Genomic DNA, 23,975 nt, shown 5'->3' on the forward strand with positions numbered 1-23,975 from the left:
TGGACAAGTATACTGGATTTCACTACTTGATGTTGTTCAGTTGCCCCTCAGAGGAACAATGAGAGCTCATGAATGAGCATGGAGCAGCACTACAGTCCATCAGGTCAACTGCAATGCATGGTGTTTTTATGTCTCACAACAACAATTGAGCATTACTTTTGTTTTTCAAAAGTTTTACATCAAAATGATGCACAGAATAAGACTTTACCTGAGTTAAACTGGAGAAAAGATGACAACGATGACATCTTTAAAAGCCTTTTTTAAGAAATGAAGGGTTTCTGTCTGCTGACATACTAAAGGGCTTTTATTTTCAAATACAGCTCACCGCTTGACCTACACCTGAAAATGCCAGCTCAGTTGGTAGGCACAAAATCAAACTGGTTGGAGCTCATACACCAGACTGGAAAACTGGATACCTACCCAACTCTACACATCAGAAAATGATTTTAAGTGAGATTTATTTGGCACAACCGTTACACAAAACATCCTCGTCATGACCGTGCTTCATCAAATCACCAGTCACCAGCACAAAAGAACAGACAGTTTATGAGCTCTATACATTATGCTGGTGCCTGAACCAAAGGATTTTCAGTAAATATGCCTATTCAAGCTTGGGTGGAAATCATGCAGATTGTGTGTTGATCCTTGCTGAGCATCGCACACACAAATCCACAGCACACAGCCTCCACTCTGAGCTGGAGGAAGGTAACATGTCAGTATTCGGAACAGAAAAGGTTTTTTAGCTTCTATCTGTCTCAGCTATTTGATGTCACACCTTCCTCACAAGGCTTACTCTCAGAGCAGGCGATAAGCTGTGAAATCAGCTTTCATTGCATATGCTTAAGGGACCAGAGGGGACTCACAAGCTTCAACACTATCATATCAAAGCATGTCTGACAATATCTCTGAGTCATACTATAAGCATTTCTTCATTTGTAAGGGTGATTTCCCCCCTCTTTTTCCTCTCAGTATCTCTATCACACACATTGTACAGTATGTATTTACCCATTTGCTTTCTTTGCAGACACACATCCAGACACATTTTACACCACTGAACCTAAACAACAGACATGTTGCACAAACACTCTCTGGACAGCAGGAGACAGCTGTGTTCTCTTCTCTTACAGTGCAACAACAATAGTGATTTCACACTGGTTTCCTATTCTCGCACCACCGTCTCATCTCTCCAGCTCCCAGTGGTGTTCCCTTTTGAAGCAGATTTGATTTCCCACATTCGTACATCTATCTTTCTTAAGAGGGCTGAGTAAGATTGCTTTGATCCCTTTCACATGAGAAAACTCAGACCTGCACAACCAGCCACCCTGAAGAGGGAAGTTATTTCTCTCTATAGCTTCCCTTCAAATCTCCCCTTGGTTGACATGGGAACGCCGCATCTCATTTACATAACGGCTAACAACGATGAGCCTTCAAACTTAATGAACAGGGGGAACCAGAGAGATTGCTGACCGAGAGACCGAGCGCTTGAGGAAAAATCTCTCATACTCCTCCGGTCCTCTCATTGTGGTCCAGGAGTCTCATTCATCTCTATTTTCAGTAACAACATAATGCTTTGATGAAACTCTGAGGGTTCAATTACACTCTGCTCTACCTTAATGCATATAACGTAACCGCAATCGAACCACAACTCCTTCCATTTTTTTTTTTTTTTCTGCTGCTCTTTTCTGTGTATAATATCTCTGCCATCTTATTTCTTTGGTGAAATTATTAAACGTTGATAATGATGATGGCCGGGGGGTGGTCGAGAAAGAGCAAACAGTGTTGAAGTTAGGGTGGGGAGAAGTGAGTGAAGCAATCACAGCTATGGATTACACCAAGAGTGAAGATGCACTTCTTTATCCCCTAAGTGCAGGTGCTTTGCGCTCCCTGAAAGAAAGAAAGAAAAAAAAAACTGCTCGTCTCTCTCTTTCTTCCTCTGTCTGTGTTCCTTCGATTGCCCCTCGTCCAGCATCGAGTTCTTTTTCCACCTCTTCCTGTTCATGCGCTTTGGTGTTGACAGACTGTCAGAATTGTCTCCATAACAGAAATCACCACATTTTATGAACTCTTCAAGGCCAAACATGTCCCCAGCAGCAGGACCATTACTTTATTCAGAATTTACTGCTCCTAGCAGCTCCTGGAAATGAGTAAATACCATACTTCAAATATTCAGACTGATGTTTTGATTAATTTCACGATCAACAGACAGATTGGAAAATCACTGGATGCTTGGTGGCACAAATAAATACACAAATCAATACTTAGTAAACTACTTAATACAGGTCATTTATTCCCTGCAGCAGACTCAACAAGAATGAAAAAAATCTCTTCACAATCGCACCAATATACCAACCAGGAGTGAAATTGTTTTTCATGCAAGTTTTGTTAAAGTTGACAAATTTTACAAAGTATCTTCTTTGTTATAATTTAGTGTTTGGAGCCAAAGGAAAGCTTGCAGTGGTCTCTGAGGTGAAAAGACTCCCCATGGGGGGTAAATAAAGTGATAATTATCATGTTTGTGCCATTGAACCTTGTCTCATCACTAATTTCTTGAAATCTTACCAACCAAAATTATTAATTCAAACCCAGTTTGGGCTGAAAAATACAACAATTACTTAACATTTTCTAAGGTCAATGCTAATCGACTATAAAGTCTACATTCACAGGCTGGACCACCACTTAATCAGAGCAAAATGTTCCTTTCATGCTGAGCCTGTATGAAACTGTGTAGTGCTGCTTTGTCCTCATGAGTTGTTTTGTCTTGTCTTCCATCAAAATACGTCCATTCAGTTCTACAAAACAGCTGGTTTCCCGCTGAAGCAGTGAATTAATGACACCTTACTGTTGTTTTCCAGCTGTTAAGTGTAGGTGTGGATTGTGCTTCGCTTCGATAGCTGACAGCGGAGCGTTTTTGAGCGGGTCTGCCTGAAACCAGTGTCTGTTAAATATGTAACTGTCGCACAGTCAAGCACTGGAGCAGAATAAAATGGACTAGAAGGAACAAAGCTGAGATTCACTGACATAATCCAACTGATGTGCCACTTGAACAATCTCTTATTTTGACTGTTACATTTTTCACTGCTGTCTACAGACAAATACTAGCAGTGGACTATGTGGCAGACAAGGATGTTAATACAGTGATAATGATTTCCTCCACATAGTCATAGTCATAGTCTATTTACTGATAGCTATGCACCATGATATGGTAAATGTTGGAAAAATCCTCAAAATTGTACGCAAAGTAAATAACTATGTCCCATTTTTACTCATTACGTGAGCCCAAACTCTTCAGATGTGTAAATATATCTTTAGTAACTTATTGAGGCAGTTTTTTAGGGAATTATAATTGATTTTAGCTGACAGCAGATATGCCAACTTATTTTGGCTGACTAACGTCAACACTGGTTTCTGGCCAACACTGTTGCCTATCCTCCTAATTTTTAATCACAAATCGAAATCTTTATTTTAGACTTAGATGACCCCTTTGTCTTTTGTAGATGATAGATCAGTCAACTACTTCTCAGCCCCCTGTACCTTTGTACCATTTTGAAAGGCCTTCACCACAGATCACAATGACTTACTTCCCAGTGTTATCAGATGCTGGAAATAAGCATAAGCCAAACGATTGGACAAACTTGTCAATCAAAGTTACTCAAACAAGCAACTATCTGTTGGTTAGTGTTGTCAAAAATATTGTTGATATACCAATACCAGTGGCGTTCTCTCGCTCTCTCGTCTCTTCAGCGGCGAGGTGTCACACTCACACACCACTGCTGTTTGCATATAGCCCTGACCCGTGTAAATTGACTCAGATGCTGTGTGTGTATAACACACTTGACACAAGCCTTGTTATAGGCCGATAAACACTGGTGACTGCTGCAGTCATTTGAAATGAGAGTAAATGCTGATTGTATCCAATTACATTAAAGACAAAAGCCAGATGGTTGTGGGTTTAGTGGGTTTTTTGTCCAGTGTGAAAGGCGTATTAGAGATTTGTGACCCAGCTGTGTGTGTTGTGTGAGTGTGTGGTCAACCATACTGCATGAGACAGAGAGGTTTCTTTCATTTTGCTTAGCCTCACTGATATAAATGGGATTTAATAATATAAATACCTGCCTTTCAAACAATTCAATACAATAACTGGACACTGTAAAGGGCATATTAGACACATTACATTGTTTTTCTTGCTTTTTACATTCACAGTTCTGGACTTTGAAAATTGAGAGCCATTGTTATAGTACAGGCATGTCAAAACTATTCAACAAAGAGCCGTGTGGCTGCAGGTTTTTGTTCCAACCAGTCAAGAGCACACAGTTTGACCAATCAACTTTCTGAAGACTGAGATCAGTTGATTAAATAAGTCAGGTCTGGTGTGCTGCTGCTTGGTTGACAAGAAAACCTGCAGGCACGTTGGCCCTTTGTGGAATAGTTTGGACAATGGCTGCGTAAAGTGGCTCTTGACACAGAATTTCTTGGAATCATGGGCATTCAGCAACAAAGTCCCGCATGTGCAACCTCTATAGATTTGACGTGGCAATGAATCTCCTCCCAGCCCCCCCCCCATTGTGCAGCTAATGAAAATTGCAGACTCATCAGTGTAACAAAAGCACTGTATCAGATCTTAAGCGGTTCCTCCCCATCCTCATTTACAGTATGGAGTCATGTCATCTGGTTGATCAAGCGACCAGATGAAAAACAGTGCTCCATAAATTATGCAAAGATCTGAGTCATAAAACCTGCGAGATGCCAGCAGCACATGGGTTTGTAAATTAAGTATCAGCTGATGCTATTTTACCCATAATGCTAGAGTGCTCACACAAACCGCAACACAATGAGTATTTGTTTAATCACTGTGTTTACAACCTTGTTACATCCCAGTTACAATAATAATAGCAGCAGACTGTCCTGTGATATTCATATTTAAAACAGCCACAAGCGACACTTTTTTACAGCAACAGAGAACAATAAGTTAAATGGATTGGCTGGTGCTTTATACAGCCAATACTGATCAATTAAAAATGCTTTAGAGCCTGACCCCCAAAAAAGCAACAGAAGGGTGGATAATGGATTGGAACAGAAAAAGGATGTTAAATTAATAACAGATTGGGGCCAGAGCAGGTAAGAGACTGACTGCTTTGTGAATTATTTCACGAGATTAAAACCATTTGATTGGCAGCAGCTGCTCACAGTGAGAAGACTGATTCTTTCTGTGTGTAGCTTGTATGTTTTTCATTTTTGATGCCTTCAAACAGTCAAAGAAACACCTGCAGCTCAGGTTAAGTGGGGAAAAAAAACATCCCATTGTATGAGTGAATGTGTCCAAGTTAGCCCTGTAATGGTCCTGCTAACTTGGCAATTTGAAAATTAACGTCATCATGTTCAGTCACATTTTATGTAACAACATGTCCTGAAAATTAACGTCATCATGTTCAGCCACATTTTATGTAACAGCATGTCCCTTATCACCAAGCTTGTCAACACACCTGGCGTTCCCCGGAGGATTAACATCTCCCAGTGGCTACCGATGTCCCACTTCTCACATACTTCTTCCATTAACAAATGCATTCATTAAGTAAATACAGACAGCTCAGGAAAACAGCAAACACAAAATAGCATTTTATCTATCCACAGCCACACAGCTGCACCACATATTCAAACTCAGCTGTCCAGACTGAGTTGGCAGAGCACTAGAGAAGAGATGTTATGCATAATTTCAGACATCTTAGGGGGAGTTTGATTCTCAAACACACAGTGCTATATTTTCTGTAAAATATACATATCTGTAATAATATACAATGTGACTTTTCTGATCAACACATGACTCCCATCATGTAAAAAAAATCTTTCACTTGGCATTAAGGTGAAATCCAGCACTGAGCAACATTTTACAGTGTTATGATTAGAGCTGTGCAAAAAAATTGATATGGCAATATATTGCAATATTTATTTTGGTGATATAATTCTAGCTCCAAAAATCGATATTGTTGAAGTGTTTTAAACAGGTTCTGAACAACAACCTCTGTTCCTGTAGATATCGCATCGGGGGCTGTCCACATGAAAACGCTCTTTTGTGAAAACGCACACATATTGCATCGTTTTGGCCGACCGTCCACACGGATCCTGAAAACACAGCGCCTGAAAACGCACTTTTTTGAAACCAGGTCTCAGGGTGGAGAAATCCAAAAATGCAGCCCTCCCGTTTTCATGTGGACGGCGAATCTGCATACTTTCCAAAACGATGACGCCATCGCCCCACCCCTCGACCTGTTGCCTCTGACCTCGGAACCCGAGGTCAGAGGCAGAGAGTGTCCTCTCTTGTCACATGTTGAGATACCTGTGTATCCTGGGGACTAGCGTCTTCGGAGAGAGTTTTTTCTACTACAGGGGACATTATCACGGCATAGAGAAGTGCCCTTTCCCCAAGCAGTCAAATTCTGAATTTTGATCAAATTCTGCTCCTGAACAAAAAATCTGAAGTCAAAGTAGGCCTGCCATTGTGTCCACATTTTTACTAAGGGTTCATATATCAAAGTATAGTGGACACATGCAAATAACATTTGAGTTGAACTACAGTGTGTTTACGGTTTATTTCCATCATACTGACTATTTGTTCTATTCATTTTGTTTATGGAAATATTTAATATGCACTATGATGTCCTCATACATATGCACTTCATTTTCATTTTCCTTTCAGCTCAATCCTCTACTAGCCCCACACCAATTTGCCAAATATACATAAATTGAAAAGGCAAGTTTGAATTACATTGCTTTAACTCCATTTGTCTGCTGAATTATCAATAGAATATAGCTCTGTTTTTACATGTTCACTTAACTAAGCGGAATATTGCAATATATCGCAATACGCATTGTATCACAATGCATCATGATGCATATCGTATTGTTAAGTCCTTGACATTACCCACCCCTAGTGATGATTAGGGCCTCCGTAAACAGCTGCTTTTATAGAGTGCTTTACAATTTACCTCCTATTCACTAGAGATGCACCGATCAACTATGCTCTGACCAGTGTTCTGCCCAAGGACATTGCAACATGGGGATAGGCAGAGCCGGGGATCAAACCACCAACCCTGTGCTTAATGGAAAAAAACCCACCCCACCTAGTGAGCACTTCTAGGGATGGGTGTTGCTAAGATTTTATCGATATGACTAACTTCACTGAAACTGTATTACTCTAAATAATAATACATTCAGAAAAGAAATAGAATTGAAAGTAATAATATGCTCATTGTTTCAAAAGCAGCAACAGTAAGGTTTATAACAGCAAGCTCAATATAAACTTAGTATCTCCCTCAAAACAAACCTTAAATGTCAGTAAGATAAATGATATTCCTGACATCAAAATACTGAGTGAAGTTCAGAAAGAATTAAGAACACAGACATCAGCCAGTTTTACTCCTCCTCCCTCTGCTGATGTGAATAACTGCTTACAGGTACCGCTGCTGGAGGGAGACTGCAGACAGAGCAGATTGAAATATCGCTGGCACCCACATGGCCACATTTTAATGCTCATTGAAAGTATTGTTATATTGCTCGCAAAGCTTTTATTGCAATTAGAGTAACGTGCATTGTTCAGCAGAGTAGAGGCTGTACCAACCCGATAATAAACTACATTAAAACGTTAAAAAGTACGGATAACAGTTCTGCTACTCTTGGAGCTTCTCACCACCGCAGTATTTAAAGACCCCCTCCAGTCATGCCACGTTTTTCTTCTTTTTTCTACAGTTGATTGAGCGTCACTGCGTATAAAGATGTAAGTGCAGAGGTTGACACCAGAAGGCTGTTCTAACATTCATTGCTAACTGTTCTCTGTGCTCATTAAAAATCTGACGTAGGGGGCAGGCCTACGAGCATGATTCATGACATCACATTGGAGCCAATCCCAGTCCAACATTCAGCATACTCAAGTGCGGTGTGGAAACATGAAGCACCCAGCGCACATACACTGAGAATGAACTCAGTGTAGTCGAAGACATCTCCTGTGAAGTTGTTAAAATTTTGACAATGCACATATTTGCATAAACATAGGTTTGGTAGTGTAACTTGAATGACTTAAACAGGATTCCAGAACTTTTTGTAGCAAAAACACATTATAAGTCCAACTTAAGTCTTTTATATGCTTCTTAAAACTCTCTGTCTGTCAAGGGGCCTTTTTTATTACTAGGGTTTAGTTCCTCATCCTTAATTACATCACAATTAAGTTGATTTCATCATGAAAGCCACCTCAAAATCAAGCATGTAATATACCTGTCATAGAAATGTAACCCCAACTTAACTCTAGCTTGTAACTCAAAATTGGGGAAGGTCACATGTAACATGAAAATTTGAGCAAAGTCACACGTGGACACATGTGTGCATGCACGTGCACAAAAGCCAGAAAACAAAATAAAATGAAAGTAACTTTTCAGTCAGTGTTGTTCATTGGACCACTGCAGAGTTATTCATTACCTACTGTGAGATGTAATCAGTGGTAGAGGCTCTAATGACAGGGGTGATTAGCCGCGGCTAAGAGACTGGCCTGGACATGGCTCACACCCAGCTAGAGATAGCATTCAAATAACAAACAAAATGAGATCAGGCTAAACATCCAGGCAAGCAGCTGGTGCTAAAGCGTTATCTCTGTCCTCCTCTCTGTTTATCTACACAGCACATACACCAGTTCATAGATAGCAAGACAATTCATTAAGCGACTACTGTAAGGTATTTGATCAGTGAGACAAGGAGACATTTGAGAGGACGCTGTAACTCATGCTCTGCACCGCTGGGCCAGACACTCCCTTCACACTCCCCCACAGTTTCAGCTGCACCAGGAAACCTTAGTTGCCTGTGAGAATTAATTGTTTGAACTGGACCTGACATCAGTAGACTGCACAAATCATGCTTATGTTTGTTAATCCAGCTAGTCAGTGATGTTTGAACCAGGGGATCCAGCACCGAGCACTCATTTAGGAAAACAGCTTTTTAATTTGCTCCTAATGTCACAGTGAAATGAAAAATGGCTTTTCTACCTCATTAGATTTTCCATTTTCCATGCCACGATACACACCTATTTAACAGTAAAGGCCAAATTTCAGTTTTACTTCCTATGAACAAGTGCATTTTAAATGGTTCATCTTTTAGAACAAAAAAAGGTCAAACCTAAATCAATTATGTATTTTGGCAAAATCAACTTCACCTCTATGCTGAAATAAATGCTGCAGAAGTGCCCTCTTGAATGCCACTATAGTAGATAAAATGCAGTGAAGTTCCGTCTTTTCCCTTTATATATATGTCATGACTTCCTGTGCGTTGATGCCCCATGCATGAGCCCAGTGCCATTTTAATTTTCTCACCTGTGCTCCTCAAACATCCTTAGTCCGTCATTAAAAGTAAGTTTGTCTTAATAAATCAGTCAAAACAGCGGCGTGGAGCCAAATCAGTGAAGAGTTGATACAACAGACATTTGTGCTGTGAAATGAAAACGCTTGCAGCAGCAGCAGCATTGCGAGAAAGCCGAGACCAGATAATTGCATTGCGATCAAAACAACCATATGAGACTAGTTAGACGGTTGACCTATGAATCCAGAGCACTTGCTATAAATGCAAACTGGAAGTATCAAATCCAGTCAAGCTTAATTGGTTGTGTAGACAACCTGTGCAACACACAAAATATCCTGATTCTACAAATAGTATATTATCCTGGTGTTAAAGGCTGCATTACAGTTCATGTTCTAGCTGAGTGATAATGCAGTATCATACAACACGACCATTTGCGCAAGAATATATTCTTAAGTACCAGAAATAATCAGGAAACACCACATCAATATCAATAGTATTTGCACCGTGGGTTTTGGTAATGGGCTGTGGTGAACCCCCATTTGATTTCTCTAAAATGTAATTTACTTGTTTGTCTTTAATCACAAACACTGCAGGTGCTTCCTTCTGTAGGATGATGTAACTGCTATTATGACATGAGTGATTCTTAACTGAGTGCTCATTGTATGCACGGGGGTGGCTGTGATCTCAATGTGCACTTGACACACAAATGAAAAGCTATTATGCAGTTAGTGTTCATTCGGTTTCCCTAATTACATAACTTTTTGTTTTTTTACAGCCCACCTCTGCTCCAAGATGTATTTTATCATATTCCCCGTGGGGAAGTGTGCTGAGCTGACTGGTGCTAAACACAGACAAAGAGGTTGGGATATGTAGCCTGGGTATTTCCTGCTGGAAAGACTGATCCTGATGGGAAAATGTATAAACACCATTATGTGCTTTTGCAGTGCTGCTGGCTGCAAATGAAAGATTTAATGTAGGCCTCAAGTGCTCTCATGATTATTGTGATGGGCTGGGATGGTTTGAACATGATAAACCCTGTGCACCTGTTTATGCAACATACTTTTCCAGACAAAAATATACTTGTTCTTGGTAGAAGAGGAAAGAGGAAATGAGGGCTCCAGTGTTTGGAGAGAGTTTTGCTTATCTGCAGGCATTATAAGCAGATATCCTAGATTAATGGCAATGATGACACACTTAATAAGATGTGATGATGATGAACACTATCAAAGAATCTATCCGACAGTTCTGCATAATGATTGGCCTCATGGACAAATCATCTAACCATTGTGCCTGGGTGTTTTATCTTCTTCTACTCCTCCCTGCAATATTTAACACTGACCGGCTGACAAACAGGCAACAGATATGCCCATACAATGTTGTTTAGAGCATTTTAATTTACCGATAGCATTGCTCACAAAGCTAGGTGAAAAAATACATTACTTCCTATTGCTTCTTCACAATGGAAGGCTTCTGCTGCTTTGCCAGTGGAAACCTTTAGCAAATAGGACGCACACAGCAGGGTAGGATTGACAATGACAGGACAGAGATTCAGTTAGAGGCTAAGAGCCAAATTAAAGGTATGGCTAAACAATAGCATGGCTTAAGTGGTTGCCGAGCTGAAAATATCATTGTCCCTTTTCAGTCACCTTATAATTTGAGTAATTAGGTTGCTTTGAAGTTACTTCTACATTGAAGCATGTTTAAAAAGCTTGATTATAATAACCAAAGTTAGGGATGGGCCGATGGATGATGCCTTCAACTAATCCCTGACCATCCTAACATTGTGATTCACAAGGTAGCACAATGAAGTGACATGTTCCCTCCGTAGGGCAAGAGCACTAACATAACGTCTCCATGTCCTGTCTCTTTTTTCTTATCAAACCAGCTCAGTCAGGCGAACCCAAAACAGTCAAATTTGAGGCAGGATTCTTCCTTTCCCTGCCAGCCAATGTTTCTGTCAGTCAGAAACTACTGTGGTGAGCTAATCCGCAACTGCGCACATTTGCTTCGACATCCTAGGCACTGCAAGTAAATGCAGTGTTGCTAATTGCAAAGTCATCATGTGCAACTTTAGCCCTTCTTAGATAGAAAAGGCGGCACATTTGCTCCAAGTTAAAGGCGGCAATGTGCCGCCTTGTCTTTCTAAAACGGAGGCGTAATATTCCTCCTTTTCCAAAAGCCGCCTCTGGGGTAGGCATAAACATGTGACGTGACGTGAAGCTCGAAGTTGGGCAGTGAACAGTGACAACAAATTTGTCCTCAAAATAAGAGCTTTACATTGCATTCCATTGGAGTTCTGGGTTCTTAGGGGGGGGCTTTTAATTTGAAAGTAGCTAACGTTCCTAGCTTGCTGTTACAACAACAAGCTGACACAACCAAACAGTTACAGAGACCGAGGAGACACTAGCATCACCTGGATCTCAGCGGCTGTCCAGTTGCTCATCTTAATATCCACGGACGAAGTGATGGACTGACTGCTGTGATCAGCTGTTACTTGGTTTTAAAACTCCCCGGCTGTAGGATTTACAGCAGTGCAGGTTATCAACACCTGCTAGAAATCTGCCAACCGATACCGCAAATTTGTTTTTTTAAGAGGAAACACTGCCCCAATTGGCCATGCTGTGGCAATAGCATTGGTTGGTTGACCTCAGTTGTGTGTAAAGATCAAGCCAGTTGGAGCACTACTGTCTTCAACAAATAAAGGGGCAGTTAAAGCTATGGTCAGAAAGGGGTAACAGTCATGCACATTTTGATACAGGCCATTAGATGTCATAAAGTAAAGCAGGATAACATATGATAAGCTGTAATGGGCACTTGGCTTTTATGCCACTGTGTTATCCACTTTTAGAGAAAATGGACGGCTGCGGGACAAAAAGCAGCAGACAAGGAAAATGTCAGTATGACATGGAAGATAAGCCGTGGAGAAAAGCTGAGAAATGTATATTTTTGTTTTGTTGAATTAGTTAAACAGACGGCATAAAACAAAAACAAAATAAAATTAAAATTGAAAACTGTTTCTAAATTGGTGTTGAATCACCAATAATGGGAAGCTGAAAAGTAAACCTACATGCAATGCAATAAAATAGGTAATGTATTCAGCTGCATCTAATGTCAACAGAGCCTGGTGGTCCACTAAACCTCTCATTTTCGCTAATGCGGCGCGAGTGAGGCACAGATCTCAGAGGTTCTAATCCCTCTGCCTTAGTCATCTCATGACCACATTTTAAATCTCTAAACCCTCACTGAGCTCAGGCCATGTGGGTGCCACGACCACTCTGAGCTGTCTGCTTAGCATCAACAATGCCCTATCCATGTCACAAGGCACACTGCTCTGCACAATGGAAACCACTTAGCCACATGGTCTTAAACGCACGCAGCTGATTCCAGACGACAGTTTTGACTTTTTCTAAATCTTTCACCTCAGTGGGTGACTTTTACGCCTGCTAATCGCAGCTTGGCTGTGATTGTCACAGGGTTTGTCTCTGGGCCGCAACGCATAATGGAATGACTAATCCATAGAAAACTAAAGTCCGAAGAGAATGTTTAGAATTATGAAGCATGTGGTCTATTTTTTGTGCATTTATCTATGTAGATGAGCAATATTGTTTAAATAAGATTAAAACCCTACCCTACCCTAACATTTGTACAACCCATAAATTAGCCAGGCCAATGAATTTCCAGATATTAGTATGTGTAGTATATCAGTGTAAATGACTATGTTTCAACTGCAAAATGTCCTCGGTATCCAGTCTGTGTTGCAAACACCTGGTGAGACAAGACTTTAGTATGAATTGCCAACTGATGCTTACTTGCAATATAGACCTCTATGATAAAATAAATATATCTCTCTACCAAACATCTTTATGTAACAGCTGCATTATGTCGATGCATTTGTAACAGCTGCATTTGACATTTGTAAATGCATTCATAAGCAGGATGGTCTCAACCAAGATATGTCAATTAAAACCTACATCTCTCCTTTTAAAAGCCAGCTTAACTGGAATGTCAGCCAGCGCATAGTGTTATCCACTCACCTCTGAGTGACTGCTTCAAGTGCTTCAAAGGATTCTGTAATGGTTTGTATAAAAGACGGAGTGCACACATTTGTACTGAGATGGGTTTTTTATAGACCAACACAGTCCTGAAAGAGACATTCAGGAAAATACATGTCACAGGGATTCTTTAAAAATACAGTAGAAGCACAGTAAGGCCCTACCTGGATGCTTAAATTTGAAGGACAACTCTGACCTCAGTTCTATCTACTCAAGATACAGACAGAGTAGACTACATTAGCGATGCATGATTATATCAGCATGTCATCATTATGGGCAGTTAAAGGCTACAGAGTGAAGTATTCCTGCTGATCTGACAGGCTGACAGGATGAGCCTTTAATACGTGCGCATAACATGAATGGTTGACAAAGTAGTTTTCTTATTTGGCACAGTGAACATGTACAATTTGCAGAGCACTGTTATCGCATCTTTCAGTGGGTCATCATAAAACTAGGCACTTTATATCTGCAGGGCTCAAGAACAACTTTATATACTGGTCCACAAATGTCCAGTGTATACATTAACAATGTCAGAGTGTTTCTTTGACTAACTAACTTTCTAACTTCAATGTTAAATAAGACTGACAACAATGCATACTTTTCCATATAGCATGTATTTGTCTTAAGCAAAATATGTAATAACAAAATCAATAGAATTATGCGATGAAGGAGAAAAATAAGCAATTGTGTTCCCCATGGGATTAATCAAGAATGTGATGTCTTATATTGTACCATACCATAAAGATAAGTAAAACTTTCATACAGTTCAGCACACACGGTGGTCTTCGTGGCAGAACACCACAGGGTTTAAAGGGTGGCTCAAGGGAATTTCTGCTGTGCTGACAGCCACCACAGATGTAATGCCAACCACCCTCTAGTAAACAGCTCACAGCTGGAACACAACCAGTCTGACTAAAGTCACAATAAACAAATAAATAATGCAAATGCCCTGATTTCAAATTTCATACAGGGGTTTTATTGCTTTGGCTCAGCATGGACTGAAACGCCAATGACACATTCTTTACGTTATATTACACATACATTACATTTACTTTTTCAAAAAACTTCTCTTCACAAATTACTTACTAAAAGTAATAGTCGTTCAAAGGCCAAGAAGACAGATGTATTATTTCATTTTCTTCTTCCACTTTAGCAAAAAGCCCCCAGCATCTCACTGGCATTTCCACTAAACGCCTTTCAAAGGAGGAAAAAGCTCCAAACAGATGCCGACTAGCTAGTTACAATGTGTCATATATTAATTGCAGTTAATTAAGAAAGACTATGAAACCCCACTCTTCATTGACTTCACTGCATGACCTCTGTGCGATACCTCTACCTCCTAGAAGTGTATTAAAAGTGACTTTTTTTTTTTGAAGAGAACAAATCCATATGTGCAGTTATAGCATATGGCAGCACCAAGCTTTTTTTCTTTGTTTAAGCTCACACTCTGGAATTTCAAATGACAACAACAAGGAAAGAACTGACAGCATGCATTAGGAATACAAATAGCATATTCAAAAATAAGCTTATCAACATCAGAAAAGGAAATGTTGGGTTTGGATCAAGTGAACCACGAGATGATCCCTGCCAACACTCTTGAGTACTAACCTCTGGAACTGGAACTGCTCTTACTAATTAGCAGACCCCAGACAGTTTGATGTGGAAGTCAACCCTCCCCTCCTTAAACCCTCAACACCAGAGCCCACCATACACCCATGACTGCACACCCAGAAAGAATTCAATTGTCAAGTATGCAGACAACACTACCCACAAATGCTATTTCAAACGACAATGAGAGTTCATTTTAGAAGGAATCTACAATATCGCAGAGCGGTGCACGCATAAGACAATACCACCCAGAACGTTGGTACTAATTGGCAAATTGTGATATGGTATAAGTGCTGTCCTTGCATTTTTTTTAAAGGCTAAATTACAGAGGTGATGTTATTTTCTTAACTCACCAGACTGTTCTACTTGTTCTGATGCTTGCCCTTACCCACAAAGTCCTTATATCCCCATTACTGATGATTATTTGCCAGAAATCACAATGTGATTATATTTTGTGAAAATACCAAGTGTCATCCATAAAATATTGTTGCAGTATTGATTTTGAAGTAAGGCCTTTTTGGTCAAAAATGTATATCGCAATACAGCCTAAAAATATTATGATATTCTTTTAAGGCCTTACCACCATCTCTACTTGATCTTGAACAGTTGACAGTAATGAGGACTGAGGCTGCAACAAACAGCTATATTCATTATTGACAAGTGTGCAGATGTTTTACACGATTAATCAATTAATTGCTTTTTCAAATGTCAAATGAAAAAGAAAAACAAGTCATCATAGTCCAAAAGGACTTCAAATTGATAATAAATAACAATAACATTGATGCTTCTGCCAAACAACAATCATGAAACCCAACGATTTATTTACTATCATAAATGTCAAAGACAAGCAGTAGCTCCTACATTTAAAAAGCTTGAACTGGCAAAAGTTATGAATATGCAAGAGAGATAAAAGGGCAGTCAATATTGAGACTATAGGGCAGAAAGAAAAGATTTACCACAGAAGAAATCGGTGACTTTTGTAAAATAGATGTCCTCAAACTATACAGACCCCATTTCCCTACTGCACAAATTAGATCATCTGTCAATCTCCTGCAACACACCTGTGTCTTGACTCATATCCATACTCATTGCGGCCTATTACACTGGTTTAGTACTAATGGCTCCCATTCGCACATTTCATTCCACTACAGGTGGTGGAGATGAAATGGAGTTTACTACCTCTGATATCTGATGCTGAGCTGCTGATCTGATAATAGTGTTCTCGCTGTGCGGTACCTGCCCTTCCCCACACAGAAACAGGGAGGGAGAAGGTGGTAAATCATAGAACGGGCTTGCAACCCACAGCATCTTCTGAATCTGTGAAAGAACATCACTGGAAATTGAAATACCAGGAGGACAGTGAGAGAGTAGAAGGAGCGATTCTCAACTGCTCCCGTTTCCTCTTTCTCCCACTATGCACTTGGGCCCAAATCATTTCAGGCATCACTACCCACGAGTCTCTTATCAAATAATATTGAAATGGTTACCCTGAGGTGTCCATTGTGCATATGAGTAAAGTGATATTTGCTGAATGATAAGTAAGTCATGATACTAATGTACTGTGGGGAAAAATATTCTTTAAACTCTGATGAAATCCCATTTTTGTAACTCATCCTCTTTCTTCCAGTCTGTGAAACTTGAGAACAGAAAAAAAAGAATTGAGAAGTACATGAAATACAAAATCCAAGCTTGTGCTCTTTGGTGCTAACCTGTAACCATTCACCTAATATTAACTGACTTGATCTAAGTCTTTTGGCCAAATTGCAGTGTTCTGGATTCTAGACAATATGTGGTCAAACTCAAACTGTTCTAAAAAATAACTCTACATTAAAAAAACAGATCAAAGAACTAAGCGAAAAAGGATTACTCATTCAGAAAAACTCACACTTTATCATCACTAGGGGTGTAAATCACCAGCTCCAGCAAGATATCATACTACAATACATCAACTCTTTGCAGCAACAATGTGATTATTGAGTAGAGTAGAGTAAAATGTACTTGAAACTGACTCCACTCACTACACATGTCTTAACAACAGACAAACACAGCTAAAAAGAGTTTGAAATACAGCTCAATTTTAACTGTCAAGAACACAAAACAGTCTTACTCACTGGTTGGTTGAAGTCACAGCATCTCCCAAAAGGAGAGCAGTGTTGAATTTCAGTCTGCATGCATTTTCTTTCAGGCTAACATTGTTGAAACAAGCAGCTTATATTGCCGTAGTGACAGCAAGCCAACCGCTGTGTGAGAAGCTCTGTTTGCCTGTTCACCTGTCTTTTCTCCAAAGCCCAAAGAACTGCGTTTCCACACAGTTGATTTATTTCCTGAGATAGAAGTCAATATCCTTATTGTCTTGTTCTTGGTTGCTTGCCATTACGCGTTTGAGAGTTTAAAAAGGAGGTTTGTTGGATGTACAAGGTGACACTGGTGCCAGGGTAGTTTCAAAGTAAAGGTGAATCTTAAAAGAAAAAAAAAAAACCATGATTTGGATTGATTTTCACCTTGCATCGATAACACTGGATAATATAATTGATCATTAATATATCATCGATATATTGATCTGGATCAATGGATGGGTTTGGCGTGCAACTTTACAGTTTTGGTTCACTCTCAATGTTCTGGTCTGTGTTGCTTCTGTACATGTGTCAGCTGGATGTACAAGTAACACAGTCACCACAACAACTTTAGCTTTATGATATGTAAGTGCTGTGGTTATAACCTGTAACAATGCCCCTAAGTGCAAAAACAATTCAATTCATTAATGCATGTTTAAACAACCTGAGGTGAACTTGTCTTTAAAAACATAAAAGCTTTGTGAGAAAACACAACAAAACTCATACTGTTTGATTTAAAAGGATCAGGCAAGGCAATATTCGTTATCTTCCCTACTGTTTTGTTTTGTCTGTGTATCCAAAGCCTGATCAACTTTAATTTATTCCTCTGTCATAAAGCCCCACTGTCCAAAAACACTCTTTATAGAGTCAATCCTCCACTGCTGTTACTACTCTAAATACTCCAAATACAAAACATTTTTCTTTTTGAGTAATGTCAAAAATTGCCCTACGTGCATTAATCTAAAATATATTAAGTATCTATCTTATATATCTTCAGTTGGAACTAATGTGTTTGGTGTAAATTGCCACAGATAGGCTACAGAGGCAGACTAACACTGTTGTGCTCTCAACAGCGACCAAAATAAAGAATATTGTCAGCCTTAACCTTGAACTATGAGTGGCTTTTACAACACATTTTAGTAAACGATGATACTAAAACCCTAAAATTAGAGCATTTTTTCAAATTCCCAAGATCCTTTTCTGCCTCCATTGCTCAAGGGCTGCAAAATTAGTGCAGTCGTATTTGATCCAGCAGCAGAATGGGTTTTGTGCGAAGCGCTGATGCAAAAGAGAGATTAGATCATTAGTCAGTCATGGGAGTGTTGCAGCCTGTGTTAATTACTGCTTTATCACAAACACACACACACACACACACACACTCGTCAGCCTTGTGCGAGTGCATGTAAGACTGAATGAATGCAAGCAGCGATTTGAGAGTGAGGTGCCTCTCAGTTCTCCAAGCTGCTCTGTCTGAAATAACCTGCTACATCCAGGGGAGGCTGACCATCCAGCAGAGTTATGAGTCTCATTTTGACTTCCACCTGTAGGAGCCACACCCTGAGGGCTTTCCTCTTCTTACTTTGGTATGAACAAGACGCTCCATTACTTGTAAGGATAATTCACCACTGCCTAATTGATCACCTCTGGTTCACTTGAGTTGCTAAAGTATGTTATAACCTCTTTAGTTCAACCTATTAATACTTAAAGAACAGACCACCCTGAGCTTCTCATCTTCAATCATGGCAATAAAAATGGTATACGCTTTTAACTAGTCCTGAGGCTCATTACAGAGGTGAGGACCTCATATCCATCAAGCAGCAACCAGCAAAAGCTGAAGCACAGACGTTCTTTACCATGCAATTCCTCTGATAAACCACAGTAACATGGCAGCCATTGTCCTCCAAAAAAGACAATGCAAAGTACAAATCTGTGGACCATATTTCAAGGTAAAACAACAGATTTTTATGCCGCTAGACAACAGCTAACGTTATCAATCAGCCACTTCCTAAGTAATGTTAACAGAGTGTTTCTATTGGCAGACTGCCAGACCTCATTACACCCCCCCCCCCCATCCTCCATCTTTTGACAGATGTACTAAATGCCAGGGTGTATGGTGAAACAATGATGCATACGTGCACTTACACACAAACTAAGTTGACATGTTACAAAGGGCTATCTTAAGCTGATTGTCCAACAGGCAGGGCCAGATATCTGATCACTCACTATCGCTGTAGCATTGCCTGTTAATTAAGAAGTCTGTTAAGCATCTAAACTGCCTCATTATAACTACCTGTGGATTAAACTACAAACCTAACAGCATCAGCTCCACCATTTTCAGGCAAGTAATCACTTTGAATGTTTTTTTTTCTACATTTAAGCTAAAATGGCCAATCAGAGTTATATTACAGTAAAAGCTAATTTACCTTTAAGCAGAGTCTGGCCCTGGACATAGTGACACCTCCTCCTCACAGCAAACATTTTGACTTGACAAAGTAAGAAACACACGGGTGCAACTTATAACATTAACAGGGCCCATTCCATTCATGTGTCACAGTAGGTGAAGCCGCTAGAACCAGGTGACAGGAGCTCAGTCCGCGGAGAACTGGCCTGAGATCCAGAGCATGGCCAGTTCAAGTGCACCTCAGGCCATGTCACGGAGTCTGGGCTGGTAGCTTCACAGGCGCCAGCTCAAATAGCAGAGGTGTTCCTTGAGCAAGGTCATGACTATGTGGCAGGCCTGACACTCTGATATCTCTCCACTGAGTATCCTATGTGTGCATGTGTGTTTTTCAGGTCTACATGTGTGTAATGAATAGAACAAACAACATGCATGCAACCTGCCGAGGTTAGCTTTAAAGGAGACCCACTGTGCTACTCTGGATTTTTCCTTTTCTTTTCTTTCAGTGTGTTATGCAGGTTCTTTTGCATGGAAAGATGTTTAAAGTTAAAAACACTGCTCCTGAAACGCCTCACTCTGTGACTTTGTGACATCACATGACATCAGAGTGGAATTTGCATAATTTATACCTCACGGCTAGTTTTGCACATGTGATCTGATCTACCATGGCTGCTCTGATGTTATTAACGGTAATGGGTGAGATGACCAATCAGAGGAGGCTGGTGGGAACTGTTAAGAGACATGAGTTAAGACACAGCATTTCATACAGAGGGGGGCTACACTGCTGCAGCACTGGACAGTATGAGAAAGCTGATGTGTTTTTTGAGCATTAGAGCATGTAAACCTATTCTAGTAGTACCCACATTTAAATTATGAGCCTGAAAATGGACGTAATATGTCTCTTTCATGTTACACCTGGCACACCTAAACAAGACGCAGTTGTCATCAGTGTTATTAATTACACCCCATATAGCGTATCAGCACATATTTAGCTTCAGCGCCAGCCACAATTGAACATTCATAACATATTATTGGCTGTGGAGCAACAGTCTTACAAGCCTTTAGAATCACAGTTCATTTTAGTAAGATGTTTTGTCGATGAGAGCATGAGGTCTCAATAAAAACAGTCATGCAGAGTTAGACTGCTTTGTCCATGATGACTCCCCGGGACCCTGCTGCTCTTTGTGGCAAATCTGCTATTCAAGTGTGTATTCTGTGACCTCAAACCCACCCAAAAAACTGGTCAAGGCTGAGGCTAATAAATACCAAAAAAAAGCATTAAATTGCCGACTCTTATTATTATTGCTATTTCTAGCATTCAAAATAAATAACCACATGCCTCCAATTTATCTCCAATTCATCTCAGACACCAGCAGGGTCCTCAACATTACCAACAGAACTCTGCAAGCTGCTCGGGTTAATTGGTGGTGTAGCCTTAAACCACCAGGAGACCTGCTCTTGTTTTCTTTTCCTGTCACTTCAGGATCAAAATAATTGTTTTACCTTTTCTGCGTGAGACTGTGAAAAGGCTGCGAGAGAGTGAATGAAGTTTTAAAGTGGCACGCAACACCTCCTGCTGCGCTGAGGGTTATTGCATGCCAATCGTGTTCTTCATTGCAAAAGAAAAAAAAAGAGGCTCATTACTGATGTCACAAGTGTGACAAGAAAAGAAATGCAGCTGGTGAATTGGCACACTCATCGAGGTTTAAAAAAAAACAAAAAAAAAAAACCCTGATATTAAAGGTCATTAAATACTAGGGGGAAAAAACAAACATCCACAGTCAGCCTCTGCATGGTCTGTCACACCAATGACTTCATTATACAGTCTATCATGCATTAATGGAATATCAGCCTTGGATAATCCAAAGTGGACGCTGATGCGCTCAGTCACTGTTTGAAAACTTCACCCTCCAGAGATTAGCGGCGCTGATCAGGGCAGAGTTGAGGTGAACGACTGCGCCTTGCCAATGGATTTACTCATTTCACGGCGGGGAATCGACATGATACGGTGCAAATATTGGCAGCGCGAGGCGCCCCAGACGAGCTTCCTGCACCCCGCGCTCAAAACGAGACAAATTACGCAGTGAGAGGAGCGTTAATTGGGCCACCGCAACTGTGCGTAACGTGACGCCCATGTGCTCTTTAAAATACAACGACAGTCGCCCAGAAATCAAACAGAACGGTCTTACCATGTTTCGGCTCCAGAAGTACTTCGCAAAAATCCCTTTCGGACGGGAGAGGGAGCCACGAATGTCGGCTGACGGGGCAACTACAGCCACCACACACGGGCGCATCAGCACTCTGCTGCCCCGACACGGCAACACTTCACCGGAGGCTGGGTCCTGGGTCTAATGCGAGCAAACTGCACCGAGCAGCCCCGTTCATCTCCCTCCCTCTCTCCCTCCCCTCTCTCCCTCCGTTCCTCCCTCTCTCTCTCGCTGTGGACATGACGTGCGAAGCAGGTAATCTCATTACAACGGTCAGTAAAGGTGAGCCGGGCTAAAGCTCCACTGCCCCTCCCCCCCACCTCATATCTGCTCGATATGCACCTGACCAACTCAGACATACGTACACGCGGGCAACGCTACATGGTTGAAAGTTACACATTTTTTTTTTTTTTATCTTTGTACATATTTTGAATATACGATCTATTTCTGCTCTAGCTCTCCTTCTTACCTATTTATGACAGTGTCTATTTTGTACAATGTTTAGTGTTATGCTGAACTGTCCATTGGCTGCTGTGACACGCACACACACACTGACAAAGGATTTTTTTTTTTTTTTTGATTGTGATTCTGATTGTGACTTACCTAACATCAGTGTTGGGCAAGCTACTGAAAATACTACTTCTGTACTTCTTTTATTCTTTTACTTCTTATATACAGTAATTAGTAAAGTAATTGAATTACTTTACCAATTACTGTATATCAAAAGTAATGAGTTACTAGGGAAAGTTACTTTCATGTCTGCTTTTTAAATGTGGATATGAACAGAATATAATTAAGAACAGTAATTCACTCTCTCATGGACGCACAAGACGGAGCAAATCAACAAAAGATGAGAAGCAAGAGTCCAGAAAAAACACAGCTGCAGGGTAAAGCAGAGTCCAAACTGCTGGGATGAATGAATAAAATTCAGAACGGTTGAATAAAACTCTCTTTATCGACTTGTGCCAGATACTTCTCACAGTGCAGCAGAGGTCTCTGATTGGTTCAGCGCATCCCGCCATTAACTGTTTGTGTGCTCCATGCACATTCACGTGAACACCATGCGCAAGATAACAGGCACTAGTACTGTGCATGTGAACTGTGAGAGGTCTGATGAGAGATGGTATGTTAAAGGGATAGAAAATAGAAATTAAAAAAACCCATAGAGAAAATTCACACCGCTTTACATCACCATCAGACCACCCTTTCTTTTGGCACTACATTTTCTCAATCATAGAACCTCTGTATCCCTACGCTGAAACTCTGACCCAAACAGGTGATCTGCAAGTGGCAAAATACATTGCAGGGCTCAGTTGCGCTAATGCGTAGGGATACGGAGGTTCTACGGTTGAGAAAATGTAGTGCCAAAAGAAAGGGCAGTCTGACGGCGATGTAAAGCAGTAGAGGTGGATTTCATCATTCAATGTCGCGATTCAGTTCCTGTCATTCAGTTCGGCAGGATGACTCGTTCATGCAGTTGGTTTGTTCAGTCGCTCTTCCGGTACAACGTTGTTCAGTGGTGAATCATGTAACGCACAGTTCTCAGCTCCTCTTTCTCAAATATCGTGCTAACGGTCAACATAACACTGTCGTTCAAGGCAAATACATAGCTGCAACTTCATGATTATGTGTACTTTTAAACAACACGACACAACACTAACAGCTAAAGCCTGCTTGCCAAGAACGAGTGACAGACAGAACGAGAATGCCAGGAGAGGAATCAATGAACCAACGAGAACGATGAACTACGAATGAAATGAAATGTTTTTTTGTTTTTGTTTTTTCATGGAAACGGTTGCTATGCTTTCCTGTTTCTCATTGGCTAAAATTTGACAACAGTGTCCTAGACTCAGCATACGACTGGCTGGCTCTCAGTCCTCCTCACCACTCTGGTAACTTAATAGTTAACAACACAGTGACTGGTCTGTGAGAACGAATGAACTAATGAGAGACAATTGAAACGGGGAATTAGGTCAGTTCATTCGCGTTAAAGAGTCGTTCCTTCAAACTGATTTGTTCGCAACCAAGACATCACTATAAAGCAGTGTGAATTTTCTCTATACAATGTAAACTTCAACTGTTTTTTTTTAGGTGATCCTTGTTTTAGGTGGTTAAAATTCGCTTTGCATCTGGACTCCGTTCACTGCAGTACAAGGCTGAGCGTCTGGGCTGGAGTGGCTCTCTGCTTCTCCAAACTGAGTCTGCGCTGATCATTAATCATGATAGGGAACAGACTGACAATAGATATGTACTTTATATGACC

General features: G+C 40.5%; 1 protein-coding gene across 3 annotated transcripts in view; it reads right to left on the reverse strand.

The window, feature by feature from the left end:
* The window catches only part of pcdh15a (protocadherin-related 15a), a 245,217-nt gene that overhangs the window by 167,709 nt on the left and 53,533 nt on the right, over positions 1–23,975 (reverse strand). Inside the window, exon 1 of one of the 3 annotated variants that reach the window (XM_037124786.1) lies at positions 21,695–21,827. The exons of the other annotated variants lie outside the window; for them this stretch is intronic. The gene's annotated coding sequence lies outside the window, so the exon portion shown is untranslated. Of the gene's footprint in view, positions 1–21,694; positions 21,828–23,975 lie in introns of those variants that run through there. 3 annotated transcript variants of the gene reach the window in all.

The sequence above is a fragment of the Acanthopagrus latus genome, chromosome 15 (assembly GCF_904848185.1).
Source record: "Acanthopagrus latus isolate v.2019 chromosome 15, fAcaLat1.1, whole genome shotgun sequence".
NCBI lineage: Eukaryota > Metazoa > Chordata > Actinopteri > Spariformes > Sparidae > Acanthopagrus > Acanthopagrus latus.